Genomic DNA, 14,307 nt, shown 5'->3' with positions numbered 1-14,307 from the left:
CGACTGCTCAGATCTGATCATTTTAAGCATATCTTTTATCTTCATACTTGGTGCTCTTTGCCTCAATCTTGCCATTACTACTTCCATTTCTTACAACAAGGTTATCCTTATGAGGGACAGCATTGTACGTTACTAAGTATCCCAAGGGAGCACGGGACACCACGTTAAAAAATGTAAGTTACTGTATTAGGCTACAGAGAAGCATTCAGTTAGTGTTGAGTCCATGTTTATATCTCATGTTTATTTCTCATGTGCATTTATCTCTTTGAGCAGTGCGGGTAACCCAACCTAACCTCCCAACCAACCCTCCCATTCTATTGTTTTCTCCCATTCTAATTATTTCTTGTGTTGTACTTTTGTTAATCTTTTTTATATATTTTATATTATATTATTATTAATTTATTATAATATTAATGTAGAAATAATTAATTTTTGGTGAATCATCCTTTTTTCCGACTGCTCAGATCTGATCATTTTAAGCATATCTTTTATCTTCATACTTGGTGCTCTTTGCCTCAGTCTTGCCATTACTACTTCTCTGGGTGGAAATATATCATCCGTTGTACAATCTTCCTTTCCTTGTTTTTGCTGTGCTTCTGGCTTTCTCTCTAAGGCTTTGGGATGTACCCTAGGACCTTTGCCCAATCTCAGCCTGAAACGCTTGGGGTTCCCATAAAGCTACAGCTTCAGGGCTGGTGTCAAACTTTCTCTTTCTTGTTTCAGGAATTGGGTTCCTGAATAGAGGGGAATCTTCATATATTGAAAATGGTGACATTCTCAGATGCTCCATTTGCTGCTGTTGAGCCATCTGCCGCTGATGTGCATTAATGGCACGTTCCATGTCACTTAAAGCTATATATTCATGTATTCCCCTGGTTGAAGCAGAACTAATGTTTGGCACTATTCTGGTATCAGTTGCTGAAATGCCAAAAATAGTCCCAGTGTTCTGCTGTTTAAATCCATCTTTGTTCATCACCAAAGAGCTAGTACTTGATATTGTGCTAGTATCTTTGGCTACAGTCGTTAATGGTGGAACAGGTGTCTGACTAGTGACAACACTAGTATTTACTCCACCTGAAGATATTCCAAGAACTTTGGCAATTGCATCCTGGAATATTTTGTATGCATAAGCCTTTGGCTGGCTATACAAACTGGACTGTGATGTGTTCCTATTCCCAGTATTATTGTTCTGCTGGTCAAAACTATCATTCTTCATCACCAAAGAGCTAGTACTTGGTATTGTCATAGGAGCTTTGGCTACAGTTGTTGTTGGTGGAACAGATGCCTGACTAGTGATAACGCTAGTGTTTGCTCCCATTCTAATGGGAGCTGCCACTAAATTGCTGGCCAGGCTTGTATATGACACAGAAGTTGAGGCAATCTGTGTACCTGTCCCTTGTGCCAGTGGTTGTTGAGATTCCAAGGGCTTTGGCAATAGCATCCTGGAAGACTTTGGCAGCCTGTTTCTCCTTTTGCCTCAAAATGTTTTGCTTGTCCGGAGTGCGTCTTTTTGTCTTCTTATATTTTCTCTTCTGAGCATAAGAAGAGTAATTTTGTTGTGATGTTGAAGGGACCATGGTTTTTGTATATGACACAGAAGTTGAGGCAATCTGTGTACCTGTCCCTGTGCCAGTGGTTGTTGAGATTCCAAGGGCTTTGGCAATAGCATCCTGGAAGACTTTGGCAGCCTGTTTCTCCTTTTGCCTCAAAATGCTTTGCTTGTCCGGAGTGCGTCTTTTTGTCTTCTTATATTTTCTCTTCTGAGCATAAGAAGAGTCATTTTGTTGTGATGTTGAAGGGACCATGGTTTTTGTATATGACACAGAAGTTGAGGCAATCTGTGTACCTATCCCTGTGCCAGTGGTTGTTGAGATTCCAAGGGCTTTGGCAATAGCATCCTGGAAGACTTTGGCAGCCTGTTTCTCCTTTTGCCTCAAAATGCTTTGCTTGTCCGGAGTGCGTCTTTTTGTCTTCTTATATTTTCTCTTCTGAGCATAAGAAGAGTAATTTTGTTGTGATGTTGAAGGGACCCATGGTTTTTGTATATGACACAGAAGTTGAGGCAATCTGTGTACCTGTCCCTGTGCCAGTGGTTGTTGAGATTCCAAGGGCTTTGGCAATAGCATCCTGGAAGACTTTGGCAGCCTGTTTCTCCTTTTGCCTCAAAATGCTTTGCTTGTCCGGAGTGCGTCTTTTTGTCTTCTTATATTTTCTCTTCTGAGCATAAGAAGAGTCATTTTTGTTGTGATGTTGAAGGGACCATGGTTTTTAATTTTATGGAACTAGTCTTGTCGTCTTTATCTGTTCTGTTGACGTTTCTTGCTGCTAGTCTGGTCCTCAGGAGAACGAGCTCTTTTCCTCACAGAAGATGTGGTACTTGGGCCTGCAGTTGAATTGCTAGCCAAGTTTGCACTGGATGATTTTCCAGTTACAATATATGACACAGAAGTTGAGGCAATCTGTGTACCTGTCCCTGTGCCAGTGTTGTTGAGATTCCAAGGGCTTTGGCAATAGCATCCTGGAAGACTTTGGCAGCCTGTTTCTCCTTTTGCCTCAAAATGCTTTGCTTGTCTGGAGTGCGTCTTTTTGTCTTTTATATTTTCTCTTCTGAGCATAAGAAGAGTCATTTTGTTGTGATGTTGAAGGGACCATGGTTTTTAATTTTATGGGAACTAGTCTTGTCGTCTTTTATCTGTTCTGTGACGTTTCTTGCTGCTAGTCTGGTCCTCAGGAGAACAAGCTCTTTCCTCACAGAAGATGTGGTACTTGGGCCTGCAGTTGAATTGCTAGCCAAGTTTGCACTGGATGATTTCCAGTTACAATGCCAGAGTTTGCTCCAACTGGAGCTCCCACTTGGCTAGATTCTGATGAAAAGCCAATGGCTCTTTCAATGGCATTCTGAAATGTATTCATAGCCGTGTTTATCTGTTCTCTTAAATGTTTTCTCTTCTCCAAACATGTTTTCATCACTTGGTACTTAGTACTTGATATTGTCTTAGTAGCTTTGGCTATTGTTGTTGTTGGTGAAACAGATGTCTGACTAGTCGTAACGCTAGTGCTTGCTCCACTTATGGATTGTATGGAGCTGGTACTCGGAGTTGCCTGTAAATTGCCGACCAAGCTTGTATATGGAACAGAAGTTGAGGCAATCTGTGTACCTGTTCCTGAAGTACTAGAGGCTGTTGAGATTCCAAGGGCTTTTGGCAATAGCATCCTGGAAGACTTTGGCAGCCTGTATCTCTCTTTGCCTAGAAATGCTTTGCTTATCCAGAGTGTGTGTTTTTTCTTTCTTATATTTTCTCTTCTGAGCTTGAGAAGAGTAATTTTGTTGTGATATTGAAGGACCCATGTTTTTTAATTTTATTGAACTGGTCTTATCATCTGTATCTGTTCTGTGACGTTTCTTGATGCTAGTCTGGTCCTCAGGGAGAACGAGCTCTTTTCCTTCACAGAAGATGTGGTACTTGGCCTACAATTGAATTGCTAGCCAAGTTTGCACTGGAAGATCTTCCAGTTACAATTGCCAGAGTTGGCACTAACTGGAGCTCCACCTGGGTTAGATTCTGATGAAATGCCAAGGGCTCTTTCAATTGAATTCTGAACTGTATTCATAGCTGTTTTTATCTGTTCTCTTAAACATTTTATCTTCTCCAAAACTGTAATTAGTGGATTTTCTTGGGATCCATGTCACCCATGTTAATAGCTAGAGATGGAAAAGCTGCAAAATGATGTTAAGTAACTATAAAGTATCTAACATGCGAACCATTCCATCAGGCTTTGCTAAAAGGTGACTGCATCCATCGATATCCAAAAGTCAAATGACAGCTGTAGAAGCTGCGGACTGCCCTTTATATAGTGGTTGAAACTGGATACTGAATATTTGTCCATATATGGTCATATTTCGTACACAGCAGAACATATGGTCCATATATGTAATATGTCTTTGTAACATTCTCACCACAGCAGATGACATGACCATATATGGGCATATGTTGTCCCACTATTCTGCTGTGGTCAGAATGTTTGCAATGACATATGACCATATATGGTCACGTGTCATTGTAAACATTCTCACCACAACAGGACACCATGTCCATATATGGTCATATGTCATTGTAAACTTTCCCATTGAAAACAACAGCGGTGATGTCATTATTTTCAGCAGTGATGGCACCATACCATTGATATACATAAAAATGGACTATGGAATAAAGTACAGCATATGTTTTCTCACATTATAGTAAAGACTTATAACAGCACTATTTGCCTTCCAATTGTGTATTTGATATATTATAAAATATACTATACATACATTGTACTGAGCCAGACTTAATACAATGTATTTCAAACAAGCTAATTAAAATGAAACTATTGAACATAAAATGGCATTTTCTTTCCTTTTAGTTAGAGAACTTTATAGTAATACTCCCCTGATGGAATACAAATTCATTCAGATTTTGCCCACTATTAAACCTGGAATAATCACTTCAGGAAGCTAAATTGTTTTAAGGTAAAACAATCTTTGCATATTTATCTTTCTTTGTCAGTAATGCCACCAACAAAACTTGTTCCACTCATCCATAAATCCTTCAAATATCTCTTGACATCATCTGGAATAGGAGCAGTTGGTTAGTCCATTGTAAATTGCTTTCCTGGGTGCCAGCACATATGAGGTTAAAGGGGAACTATTGCAAAAATGAATATAAGCTTCATTACACTGAAATAAGAAGTTTTCTAATTTTAATCAATTAAAAAATGCAGCAATGTCTTTCTTCATTTTTCTTTTTCATGCAAGAGTTCTGATTTTGAATAACAGTTAAATCTGAAATATCTTATTGGGGGGCTCCTTTTGCCTAGAAGATGTATTAGAAGCTCACTCTATTAAAATCACCAGAAATCCTGTCTCCATGCAGAATTTGTGCAAAAGGAAGTTATTTTTGTTAGATTTTGTATGGACTGGAATCAGTTGAGTTAGCTCTAATACAACTGCCAGGAATGGGAGCCCCCCTATAAGGTATATTGGATCTAACTGTCAATGAAAAATCAGATTGCCAACTTCATGAAGACAGAATGAAGAGAAACAGATGCTGAGAAGGGGATAGTGAAGATGAACTTGATTATTTCAGAAACGATAAAGAATTTTAATTGATTATATTTAGGAAGTGTTGTTATTTCAGTATGATTAAGCTTATAATAAAATAATAAACACTGTTTTCATTCCTGACCTTTTCATTACTGATCAAAAAGGATAGTGTAGCTAGAGTTAGTAACAAAGTATGATTGTTTTTGATTATACTTCAGAAAATGCAAACTGCAAATGTAAATTAATATCATATGGATACCAAAACTTAATATGTTAAAGACAACATTCTTCCGAAATGTACAATATGATATTAACTTGAGAAATGTTTATTAATGTCTCATATATGGCAATGTAAAACATTGTTTCAATAATACTGATTATGAAAAATAGGATAGTGTAGCATAGGCATTTACCTGTCCTAATCTGATTTAATTTCTATTATGGGATTAAAAAAATTACGAATCTATTGGCCAAAAATACTCTCTGCTCTTTGCAGATAATAAAATACTCTGCTGAAATATTGTTTGCATAATATTGGCATATTATATGTATATCTAGGAATGGCCTTAATCATGTATCCTGGATTCACAAATCCTGGACCGCTTAACATTAGAAATTGCAAGTCAGGAGTTTATAATTGCAAAATCAGTAAAGTTTTGTAATCTAGTTATTTTCCCATTCATATGCAGAAAGGTGTGTGTTGCTTTTAAAGTGATCCCACCCCTCCGTCGGCGGCCCACTCCCCAAACACCCCATTAAAGTTTTCATTGGGACCCAACTGAATGAAAAGATGATATTTGTTACCAGACACCCAATCAGATTTCAACCACTTAACTTACCAATGGGGGATTTAATCCTGCCATTCTCACAGTAATAAAAACCAGGGTTCCCCAAGGCTCTTCAGGGTTGGTTCCACTTGTGACTGCATAGGTTCAACGTTAGTGGGACCTGAGCCCCACCAACAAGCCCAAATCAGATTTTCCATCCAATCGAATTTTCATTGTTTTACAGTCAAAAATACTCCCATTCTACGCTATTTTATGCCAGCTTAACACAAATTATTTTATAATGGGCTGTTGTTATTTTAAAATAATAAAAATAATAGCTAACCGTTTTAATTCATTAAGGGTTATTGATAACCCTACCCACCACTTTAGTGAATCAGGCTTTATGTTCTACACTATGCACCATATACTTTAAAGAAAAAGGAGGAGTGTGCAAGCAAAAGTAGCAAATAGAAAAACATTAACAAAGCAGATCAAAAACCAGGAAGGCCTTATACATAAGGGACCCTCTAGTACTAGAACAGCCATCAGCAGATTCAACAGGCCCACAATTACTTTAAAAACTCATTTTAAACAGTTCTTCTCCTCCATTCAAAGGATTTTCATGGTGGTAAACACCTGTAAATAATGGTTAATTAAAAGTCACAAGTTATAAGTTAAGTCTATTCAGGGAAGTTCGATTGCTCTTCTTTGTGGGTAAGGCCTAAAGAATTTGCCCTCTTCTATGGAAAGGAAACTGTGTGCTCGGAAAAACATCAGGGTACCCACCGATGCTTTCAGAGTATGTTCTTTCTCCATTTCGGTTGGGGACTTTCTAGGGGTTGACCTCGGTGAGGTACCCCTTTAGTATAGGGAAATTTTCCAACAAGGCCTATATGTTCTGGTTTTGCTCAGTGGTAACGCAGTATACGTTTAAGCTGGTCAATTATGACGAGCCCATATTAGGATTGCCTGCCATTTTTACCCGTGTAACTGCATGGAAACCTTCTTTGGAGCATTGACAATTGGCTGGTTAGCCTATTAGGGCCCTCTGTAGTTCCTTTTGCCAAGACGCGTTTTGCCCAACACTAAGGCTTTGCACCGGGCAGGTTCTCCTCTCTTTCCTTCCCCTGATTTAAAACTGGTGGTTTTCTCACATTGACGGATTGAGATCGGTTTCCAAGCCAAGTCTAACCGAGACCCTAAGATTGCGGCCCAATAAATAACAATTGCAGGCGTTACAGCTTGTAGTTGTTATGAATTTGAATTCCATAGGATAACAAAAGCCTTTGCCAGTTTGTGCTGCAGGGATCCAACCTGTTTCATGTTGCCATCGGGACCGCCAGTGACTGTTTCATAGTTTGTACAAATCTTCAGCTAAAACCCATTTGTGCAGGATTGTGTATGGATTTGAAAGTAGATGTTTAATTCCCATTGCGTCATAAACAAATTGAAATTTCTTCCCAGGAAATGAATTGAGGAACCATATATACTAACAATCTGTTCAGGTATTTCCAGGTTCCTGCATAACAAGGTTCTCCAATATATCAATAGTATATGAAGTACTAGTTAGACTTCATGCAGAAAAAACCCCTTCTGGCCATTTAGAATGAGCCATTTCACCAATAATGGGAAAACACAATTACAGTCCCAGGAAATGGTCCAAGCAAAAATCAAAGCAAAGCAACTGATGTGCATAAGTGGTGGGCAGGTCAAAAATAAAAGATATCTAACAGATTGTGGATGCCTTAGCCTACGGTTGTGGGGAAAGGCGATTCCATATTGCAGCAACCTTTGTTAATTTCCAAAGAATTGCTTTACTGCAGAAAAATGTAATTAAAAAAGGGCCCATGTCCAAGCAGTAATTGCCTAAGTTGGGACACTGATGATGTGATGAGTAGTGAGTGCCATGCACACATACTGTTTCGGCCCTAAAGGGTATTACCAATCTAACTTAACCACTTAATAGGATATATCTGTGCTTCAAGGGGACAGTGCCAGAAAAGCTATTTGACAAAGTATTTTAATAATGAGCAAACAGTTGTTAGGGCCTGTCTCTGGGGCAAAACTCCATCCAGCTAAGAGTAAACAGCCTTAAGAAAAATACAGTATTTATATATAAAATAACCAAATATTGCCCCCATGTTTACCTCCCCCATCCCTTCTGTCCTCCCACTAAATCAGGAACAGTCCCCATGGTTTTTTATTCCATGCCAACAGTGGGTTACTTTTACAAATAAAGGGTTTTTAAGTTACAATGTATGATCATAAAATTGGCCCACGTAAAAAAGTAACTATAATGGAAGTGGGCAGGGCGCTTAAAAATATTTTAAAAAAAAATATTTTCACAAACATTTAAACTACAATTTTTAATTGAATCACAAAATTGCCAAAGGCCAACCATTACCACGGCCAAGGTAAACCCCCCATATGGTGGGAAAAATTTTTTGCTCTGGTTCTCATATTTTTTTATGGCAAAAGGGGGTTGCTATTATACATTTCCTCTACCTATAAGATTACAGATCATTCTTGTTCTAGTTAGCACCCCTGTACGCCTAGGGATTCCCTAAACCACATTTACCAACATTACAATACTATGGAAAAAACCAAAGGCCAATTTAAACGCCCTGTATGTTTGGAGTGTGGGAGGAAAAACCAATGGCAGGCCACAGGGGAGAATTTACAAACTAACCTGTGTAAATTATGGTCCCAGATGCATTAAAGGACCCCATGCAAGTCTGCCAGTGCTATCTATGCTGCCTTTACATTCTTATTCTGGGAACCTCATTTTTGTTTGAATATTCCCACCATGACACAAGGGCCAGGTTTATTTTCTTACAACAAGGTATTCCTTATGAGGGACAGCATTGTACGTTTTACTAAGTATCCCAAGGGAGCACGGGGACAACCAAACGTTTAAAAAATATGTAAGTTACTGTATTAGGCTAAAGAGAAGCATTCAGTTAGTGGTGAGGTCCCATGTTTATTATCTGCATGTTTATTTCTCCATTGTGCATTTTTTATCTCTTGAGCAAGTGCGGTAACCCAAACCCAAACCTCCCAACCAACCTTCCCATTAACTATTGTTTTTCTCCCATTCTATTATTTCTTGTGTTGTACTTTTGTTAATCTTTTTTTATTATTAATTTATTAATTGGCTTTATGTAGAAATTAATTACATTTTTTTGGTGAATCATCCTTTTTTTTCCGACCTTGCTCCAGATTCTGATCATTTTAAGCATATCTTTTATCCTTTTCATACTTGGTGCTCTTGCCTCCCAATCTTGCCATTTAACTACTTCCATTCTTACAACAAGGTTATCCTTTATTGAGGGGACAGCATGTACGTTACTTAAGTATCCCCAAGGGAAAGGCACGGGACACCCACGTTTTTAAAAAATGTAAAGTTACTGTATTAGGCTACAGGAGAAGCATTTCAGTTAATGTGAGCTCCATGGTTTAATATCTTCCATGTATTCTCCATGTGCATTTATTCTCTTTGAGAGGTGGGGGTAAACCCAACCTAACCTCCCAAACCCAACCTTCCCATCTATTGTTTTTTCTCCCATTCTAATTATTTCTTGGTGTTGTACTTTGTTAATCTTTTTTATATATTATATTATATTTATTATTAAATTATATTTAATATTAATGTAAGGAAATTAATATTTTTTGGTGAATCATCCTTTTTTCCGGACTTGCTCAGATCTGATCATTTTTAAAGCATATCTATCTTTTTCATAACTTGGTGCTCTTTGCCCAGGTCTTTGCCATTACTCTTCTCTGGGTGGAAATATATTCATTCCGTTTGTACCAATCTTCCTTTCCTTGTTTTTGCATTGTTGCTCTGGGCCTTCTCTCTTAGGCTTTTGGATGTACCCTAGGACCTTTATGCCCAAAATCTTCAGCCTGAAACGCTGGGGTTCCATAAAGCTACAGCTTCAGGGCTGGTGTCAAACTTTCTCTTTCCTTGTTTCAGGGAATTGGGTTCCTGAATAGAGGGAATCTTCTCATATATTTGAAAATGGACATTCCAGCAATGCTCCATTGCTGCTGTTGAGCCATCTGCCGGCTGATGTGAACATATGGCACGTTCCAATGTTCACTTAAAGCTATATATCATTATTCCCCTGTGAAAGCAAGGAAACTAATGTTTTGGCACTATTCTTGGGTACAGTGCTGAATTGCCAAAAAATAGGTCCCAGTGTTCTGCTGTTGTTAAATCCCATACTTTGTTCATTCAACCCAAAGAGCTAGTACTTGATATTGGTGCTAGTATTTTCTTTGGCTACAGTCGGTTTAATGGGGGAACAGGGTGTCTGACTAGTGACAACAAACTAGTAATTTACTCCACCTTGAAGGATATTCAAGAACTTTGGCAATTGCCATCCTGCGAATATTTGTATGGCATAAGCCTTTGGCTGGGCTATTACAAACTGGGGACTGTGATGTGTTCATATTCCCAGTATTAATGTTCTTGTTGGTCAAAACTATATTCTCATTCACCAAAGAGCTAGACTTTGGTATTGGTCCATAGGGAGCTTTTGGGCTACAGTTGTTGGTTGGTGGCAACAGATGCCTTGGGAACTAGTGATAACGCTAGTGTTTTGCTCCCATTTCTAATGGGAGCTGCCACTAAAATTTGCTGGGCCAGGGCTTGTAAATTATGACCCACAGAAGTTGAGGCAATCCTGTGTAACCTGTCCCTGTTGCCAGTGGTTGTTGAGATTTCCAGGGCTTTGCAATAGCATCCTGGAAGAACTTTTTGGGCAGGCCTGTTTCTCCTTTGCACCTCAAAATGTTTTGCTTGCTCCGGAGTGCGTCTTTGCTTTTCTTATATTTTCTCTTTTGAGCCATATTTAAGAAGAGTAATTTTGTTGTGATGTTTAAAGGGGGACCATGGTTTTTGTATATGACACCAGGAAGGGTTGAGGCCAATCTGTGACCTGTTCCCCTGGGCCAGTGGTTGTTTGAGATTCCCAAAGGGCTTGGCAATAGCATCTGGGAAGACTTTTGGGCCCAGCCTTGTTCTCCTTGCCTCAAAATGCTTGCTTTGTCCGTAGTGCGTCTTTTTGTCCTTCTATATTTTCTTCTTCTGAGCATAAGAGGAGTCATTTTGTTGTGATGGTTCGAAGGCGGGAACCATGGTTTTTTGTATATGGACCACAGGAAAGTTGAGGGCAAATCTGTTGCTACCTAATTCCCTGCTGCCCAGTGGTTGTTGAGATTCCAGCTTTTGGCAATAGCATCCTGGAAGACTTTGGCAGGGCCTGTTTTTCTCTTTTGCCTCAAAATGCCTTTCTGTCCGGAGTGCGTTCTTTTTAGTCTTCTTATATTTTCTTCTTCTGAGGGCATTAAGAAGGAGTAAATTTGCTTGTTGGATGTTGAAGGGACCATGGTTTGTATTATGACACAGAAGTTTGAGGCAATCTGTGTAACCTGTTCCCTGTGCCAGTGGTTGTTGAGATTCCAAGGGCTTGGCAAATAGCATGCCTGGGACTTGTGGCAGGCCTGTTCTTCCTTTTGCCTTCAAAATGCTTTGCTTGTCCCGGAATGTGCGTCCTTTTTGTCTTTCTTTATATTTTCCTCTTCTGGAGCATAAGAAGAAGTCATTTTGTTGTGGCATGTTGAAGGGGGGACCAGGGTTTTTTTATTTTATGGGAACTAAGGTTCTTGCGTCTTTATCTGTTCTGTGGACTTCTTTGCTTGCTAGTCTGGTCTCAGTGGAGAACGAAGCCTTCTTTCCTCACAGAAGATGTTAGGTAACTTGGCCTTGCATTGAAATTGCTAAGCCAAAGTTTGGCACTGGATTTGATTTCCAGTTACAATAATATGGACACAGGAAGTTGAGGCCATCTGTGTACCTGGTCCCTGTGCCAGTGGGTTGTTTGAGATTTCCCAAGGGGCTTGGCAATAGCATCCTGGGAAGACTTTGGCAGGCCTGTTTCTCCCTTTTGGCCTCAAAATGGCTTTGCTTGTCTGTGAGTGCGTTCTTTTTGTCTTTTTATATTTTCCTCTTCTGAGCATAAGAAGAGTCATTTTGTTTTTGAGGAAGGGAACCATGGTTTTAATTTTATGGAACTAGTTGCTTGCGTCTTTATCTTGTCTGGTTGACTGTTTCCTTGCTGCTAGTTCTGGTCCTTCGGAGGAAAACAAAGCTCTTTTCCTCACAAGAAGATTGTGGTACTTGGCCTGCAGTTGGAATTGGGGGGGGGCTTTTTTTTTCAAAGGGCCCCCCCCACCCCAAAAAAAACAAAAAAAGGGGTTTCATTTTGGCCCCCCCCCCCCCCCCAAAAAAAAAAAAAAATCCCTTTTTTGCGGGGGCGACGGACCAAGCCACCCACACTCTCCATCATTTTGAATTTTTTTTTTTTTTCATCTTCCCTTTTCCCCCCCCCCCCCCCCCCCCCAGCTTTTATTTAAACAATGCCCAGAAGTTTGCTCCAAACTGGAGCTCCAACCTTGGGCTAGATTCTGATGAAAAGCCCAATGGGGCTCTTTCAAATTTGGCATCTTGAAATGTATTTCCAATAAGGCCGGTTTATCTGTTTCTCTTAAAGTTTTCCTCTTCTCCAAACATGTTTCATCCACTTGGTACTTTAGTTACTTGATAATTGTCTTAGTAGCTTGGCTATTGTTGTTGTTTGGTGAAAAAACAGATGTCTGAAACTAAGTCGTTAACGCTAGTGGCTTGCTTCCACTTATGGATGTATGGAAAGCTGGTTACTCGAGTTAGTTTGGCCTGAATTGCCGAAACCCAAGCTTGTATATGGAACAGGAGTTGAGGGCAATCTTGTTGTACCTGTTCCTGAAAAAGTACTAGAGGCCTGGTGAGATTTCCAAGGGGCTTTGGCAATAGGCATTCCTGGAAGACTTTGGGGCGGCAAGCCTGTATCTCTCTTTGCCCTAGAAATTGCTTTGCTTATCCAGAGTGTGTTTTTTTGTCTTCTTATGATTTCTCTTCTGAGCTTGAGTAAGAGTTAAAATTTTGTTGTGAATTGAAGGGACCATGTTTTTTTTTAAATTTTTATTTGAACTGGTTTCTTATCCATCGTATTTCTGTTTCTGTGACGTTTCTTGATGGCGCTAGTCTGGTCTCAGGAGAACGGAGCTCTTTTTCCTCACAGAAAGATGTGGTACTTGGCCTACCAATTGAAATTGCTAGGCCAAGTTTGCCACTGGAAGATCTTCCAGTTTACAATGCCCAGAGTTGGCCACTAATGAGCGCTCACCTGGTTATATTCTGATTAGGAAATGCCAAGGGCTCTTTCAATTGGAATTCTGAAAACTGTTTCATAAGCTGTTTTTTATCTTGTTCTCTTAAACATTTTATCTTCTCCAAAACGTTAATTAAGTGGATTTTCTTGGTCATGTCACCCATGTTTAATAGCTTAGAGATGGGAAAAAAAGCTGCAAAAATGAATTGTTAAGTAAAACTATAAGTTATCTAACCATGCGAACCAATTTCCATTCAAGCTTGGCTAAAGTGGACTGATTCCATCGATAATCCAAAAAGTCAAAATGACAGCTGTAGAAGCTGCGACTGCCCTTATTATAGGTGGTGAAACTGGATACTTGGAATATTTGGTCCATTATATGGTCATATTCGTCACAGCAGAAAACATTATGTCCCATATATGGGTTAATATGGTCTTTGTAACATTCTCCACCCACAGCAGATTGGACATGGACCATATATGGGATTAATTGTTGTCCACTATTCTGCTTTGGGTCAGAATCGTGCAAGGACAATATGACCATATATGGTCACGTGTCATTGTAAACCCATTCTCACCCACAACAGGACCACCATGTCCATATATGGTCATATGTCATGTAAAAACTTTCCCATGAAAAACAACAGCGTGATGGTCATTATTTTTTCAAGGCATGATGGCACCATACCATTTGAATATACATAAAATGGACTAGGAAATAAAAGTTACAAGCATATGTTTCTCCACCATATTAGTTAAAGACCTTATAACAAGCCAACATATTTTGCCTTCCAAATTGTGTATTTGATATATTATAAAATATAACATTACATACATGTAACTTGAGGCCAGACCTTAATACAATGTATTTCAAAACAATGCTAATTTAAAATGAAAACTATGACATTAAAATGGCATTTTCTTTCTTTTAGTTAGGAGAACTTTTATAGTAATACTCCCCTGATGGAATACCAAATTCATTATCAGATTTTGGCCGCACTATTAACCTGATAATCACTTTCAGGAAGCTAAATTGTTTTAAGCGTAAAACAATCTTTGCAATTTATCTTTCTTTGTCAGGTAATGGCACCAACAACTTGTTCCCACTCATCCATAAACCTTTCAAATATCTCTGACATTCATCTGGAATAGGAAAGCAAGTGGGTTTAGTCCATTGTAATTGCTTTTCCCTGGGTGCAGCACATATGAGCGTTAAAGGGGAACTAATTGATCTCTCTCTTTT

The 14,307-nt window shown here is 39.1% G+C and overlaps 1 protein-coding gene across 2 annotated transcripts in view; it reads left to right on the top strand.

The window, feature by feature from the left end:
- wscd1.L (WSC domain containing 1 L homeolog) overlaps positions 1-14,307 on the top strand; it is a 179,126-nt gene that overhangs the window by 92,757 nt on the left and 72,062 nt on the right. The window lies entirely within an intron of this gene.

The sequence above is a fragment of the Xenopus laevis genome, chromosome 2L (assembly GCF_017654675.1).
Source record: "Xenopus laevis strain J_2021 chromosome 2L, Xenopus_laevis_v10.1, whole genome shotgun sequence".
Classification (NCBI taxonomy): domain Eukaryota; kingdom Metazoa; phylum Chordata; class Amphibia; order Anura; family Pipidae; genus Xenopus; species Xenopus laevis.
Note: the sequence above shows the minus strand (reverse complement) of the source record. Positions and strands in the feature narration are given on the sequence as shown.